Source organism: Amblyomma mixtum, chromosome 3, assembly GCF_055824585.1.
Source record: "Amblyomma mixtum isolate Tamu chromosome 3, ASM5582458v1, whole genome shotgun sequence".
Lineage (NCBI taxonomy): Eukaryota > Metazoa > Arthropoda > Arachnida > Ixodida > Ixodidae > Amblyomma > Amblyomma mixtum.
The window spans coordinates 72,611,665-72,616,139 of record NC_143014.1 but is presented as its reverse complement, the minus strand read 5'-3'; positions in this window follow the sequence as shown (position 1 = coordinate 72,616,139).

Below are 4,475 nucleotides of genomic sequence, written 5' to 3'. Positions count from 1 at the left end.
GCGGGGCTTGTTTGTGTCTTACTGCCTGTATTCGCCTTTGTATCGTTCCTCGGTTTTACAAGTGCCTGAGCATATACTCGAGGCCACTCTTCCGATTACTCGCCGTACTGGTGCCTGAAATAAAGTGTTGAATTTAGCTTGTAAGTATATTTATGAAATTTAATGCATGTTATTACATTGCAAGCCATTTTACGCAGTGCGCGTTACACGGTTCCAGAAAACACCATTTTATTCTGGTCACACAGTCAAATAGAACTATCAAAGCTGCCAATACTGTTGATTCCTTTCCATTTTTTCTTGTGCGACAGAGTCAGCAGTCTGCTACCTGTACCGTGTCTTACCTGTCTGCAGATATGGCGATGTCGACATCAGCCGCCATGCGTCCTGGTCCGAAGGCATCGATGCGCTCGTAATGGGGACGACTCCAGTGCCCACGTTGACAGGGGGAGCCTGGACGGCGACTCCCTGTGGCGTTAGCAACGGCGCTCCTCTGTCTTGCGTAACCAGAGCCTGTGCCAGGCGCTGTCGAAACGGTTGGCGGCGCGCTGCAGTCCTTGGGAGAAGATGTATTTGGCAAAGCCACGAGTGTTCCGCCATCTATGCGACGGTGTTTGCCCGGCAAGCAGCATGAGCCAGAACTGACAACACTGCAGCGAGAAAAAAAAATTAATAAGAAACGACAGTTTATCCCAAGAGGCTCAGGCGGGACTACCATTAGAGACAAAATAGGGAAAAACAGCGAGCTTGCTATCTTTCCACCGCTTCTTTTGTGCGTGTTTGGCTTGGGGGAGAGAGAAGCCGTTTAAATTTAACGTGACCGGCTTCTCGGCTGTTTACTAAACGGCGCCGCCAGGATCGCCCGCTCAAATGACAGAAAAGAATATTATAGTTGGCAGGTGACCAAGATATCCACCAAGTGTCAAAATACATGCTTATACCGGTAGTAAATGTACATCGAAGGAATTAGGTACCCATGGGAGGTTAAATATGTACTATCAGCGTCAAATGAAATGCGAACAAAATAACTGAAACGCGAGCACAAAAAATCAAGCATATTAGAGGCTGGAGGTGAAATACAGTCGTGGGCTATTAACATTTAAGAAGAGCGGTCTTTTCGGCTTCAATGGCAAAATCAACTGCTCATGTATTTTGCCTCCCTAGTATAATATCTGCGAGTTGTTCTGTTCGCGTTTCAATTGGCTTGTTCGCGTTTCAATTGACGCTGATAGTACAGCATCTGTAATTGCTGATTTCATCTCGTGACTTGATCCACATTCTTTACGGCTAAAAACTACGTACGCTGTTCTATACAAGTCGCTTCTTTTTCCCTATGTTGCACAGAGAAAGTTCAATATGATCAAAATGCGGCTACTGTAAAAATGACACGACACGAAATACGAGGTCTGTTAGAAAAGTATCCGACCTTTTGCCGAAGAAAAAAAAAACTGGCATAACTGGAGCGTTGGAAACCTAATCACCTTCAAAGTAGTCTCCTTGGGACTCCACACACTTCTCCCAGTGGTGCTGCCATTGTTGGAAGCATTCCGAAAAGGCCCCTTTCGGAATGGAGTTTAGCTCAGCTGTCGTTGCAGCCATAATGTCCTCTCTTGTCTGAAATAGCGCTCCTTTCAATGGCCTCTTGATTTTGGGAAACAGCCAGAAGTCACAGGAGGCCATATCAGGAGAGTAAGGAGTCTGTTGTACTACAGCAGTCTCGTTTTTCGCGAAAAAAGTGTGAATTTAGTGCGAGGAATGTGCAGGACCATTGTCATGATGGATGCGCCAATTTCCTGTTGACCTCAACTTCGGCCTCTTGCGCCGCACAGCACCACGCAGGCGACGGAGGACATCCCTGTAGTATTCTTTTGGTCAATGTTTACTTTGTGGGGTGCGTACGCGTGGTGTGCCACACAGAGGGAGTCAAAGAAAGCAGTCAGCATCACTCTGACTTTGCTGCGCACTTGGCGGGCCTTCTTTGGTCTTGGTGACGTGGAATGCTGCCATTGTGACGACTAGGATTTAGTTTCCGGGTCGTACCTGTACATCCAAGACTCGTCACCAGCGATTATGGTGTTGATGAAGTCGGGGTCGCTGTTTGTGGTATCCAGCATATCCTGTGAGACATCAACACGAAGCTGCTTTTGCTCCACCGTGCGCAGCTTCGGCCCGAATTTCGCCGCATCTTTCTCCATGGCCAAATTTTCGGTGATAATGGAATGTGCAGAAAAATTGGTGATGTCCACCTCTTCCACAATTTCTCGGATAGTCACGATGGTCCCGCGTCATCACAGCGTTCACTTCGGCAATGACCTGGTCATTTCGGCATAAGCATTTGTTGGGCGAGTTGGTGTTTTTTTTGATGATCCATAACTACAGCGCAAACGACAGGACAGAGATGAAGAAGGGACACCACATAGCGCTGTAGCAGCGCTATGTGGTGTCCCTTCTTCATCTCTGTCCTGTCGTTTGCGCTGTAGTTATGGATCATTTCGGCATGTTGATGGCCGACCGGAGCGTGGCTCTCTCTGCACCGATGTGCGGCCGTCTTTAAACCAATTGTACCACTGCTTAATCTTTGTGCTGCTCATAGCATTGTCACCGAAAGACATCTGAATATTCCGAATGGTTTCCACTTGGCTGTCGCCTAGTTGCTGGCAAAATTTGATGCAGTAGCGCTGCTCCTGTCGCTCCGCCATTTTCCTTGCAATAAAAAACCGACGAGAGCACTGCGCACTGCCTCACTCAAACGCTGCGTGCCAGCGACTGACGCTATCGGCAGGCGAGAAAAAATGTGTGCATGCGCGCGAAGGTTCAAGGTAGGCTGGTGCAAGCGTGCTTGTTTCAAATCCATCAGGTGTTCGTAAAAAAAAAATAAAGTCGGATACTTTTCTAACAGACCTCGTATATAAACCTCAAGCCTATTCTTCTTCCATAAGCTGAAAAGTGAGGATATTTTTGCATGCACTCCCAGCCGCTTCACTTTTACTTTGTTGAGGTGTATAAGCGCGGAGAAAATAAAAAAAAGGATGGGACGGTCTTAACTCGCAGAGCAAACACGGTTGTTTGTTTTCTAGTGGCGGCTACGAAGAATGTGTTTCTTTAGTAATCATGGCTACCAGAAAAAGGTATGAATCACGTATTCCAACCAAAAAACTATGCAACACTGACGGCATCTGCAGCTGCTTAAAACGGCCTTTCTGTCGTTAGTGTTTAGAATCGCAAGTGCAAACTCGGTATTACGCAGAGCGTTCTTACTTTCACACGTGCGCTGGCACCTTGCAGAGAGAGAGCTCATTAACGGCGCCACATAGTTTCACCTTGCTGCTTTTATTTACCTGTTATTACGGAATGAAGGCAGAGGCATGTTTTTTCTTGTTTTTCGCGGGTGAGCACACCCATTTATTGTAGTTAGTTGCGAAAGAAAAGTTAGCAGCTTGGAAGGTTCGTGCTCTTCCGCTTTGCGCGTGCGGTCCTTTAATTCGTGGAATTACTATTCTAGCCGAGAGAGCACAACACAGCAGAAATTATACATTTTCTCCACGCCAAGCGTGAAAGTTACACTTTGGGACTAATTTTTGAAAAGAAATTTGAAAAGAAAAATGTTGTACAGACTGTAAACTGCGTATTATTGAATTGCCCGCCGCATACTGCCCGATATGCTCTGCCTGAGCAGTTTCTGCGGCACTGATTCCCTTAAGTTTCTTTTAGTTCTGCGCGGTGGTAGTCAGCGTTCCTTATGCCTTGTTGGAGACGAGGGGCCCTTGAGTTGACTGACTCGTTCAGCCCCGCAGGTCCCGGCTCCGAAGGACGGTGTCGAACTCCGTTATGGAGGAAACTATACAGTCGCATTATTTGTACATATTTATAGTCGACATAGTGGTGTCTGGGTCACAAAGCAACATCTCGTTAAATACACTTCGTATTCCCCAGATCCCTGACTGGGGAATAGAGTCCAATCAGGTGGGCAGTTGTGGACACTGGTGGTACCACCCACGGCAGGGGTGGTGCTTATGCTTTCATGCTCTCTCGCAGCTCGGTCGATGGAAAGGGGTAGAGACAGATTCATCAAACATTGATCGGTCACTTTGATCACTGCGGCAAGTCTTCTGTTCGATGCCTCCGTGGGAGACTAATTTCCTGCAGTCTCATAGCAGGCGAAAAAATGACCTCTGAGTCCCCCGCCGGATGCCCGAAACACGAGACCTCTGTCGAGGACACAGCCGTATTTCAATGAACGACAACAGCTTGACCTTCCGCGGTATCACTCCGTCACGCCGCCGCCGTCGCCGCTGCTTCCGCCGCTGCTGCAGCCGTCGCCAGTCCTTGCCGCATCCTTGCTTCACAATGACTCATGTCTGCTAGGAATTCCCCCCAGGCCCGTGTTCGCCGATCTTAACAGCCTGCAGCAATGGCCGTTTAAAATGTATATTTCCTTGCTCGTCGTCTCAGCAATCTCGGTTCGTGGCTCTTTCAAA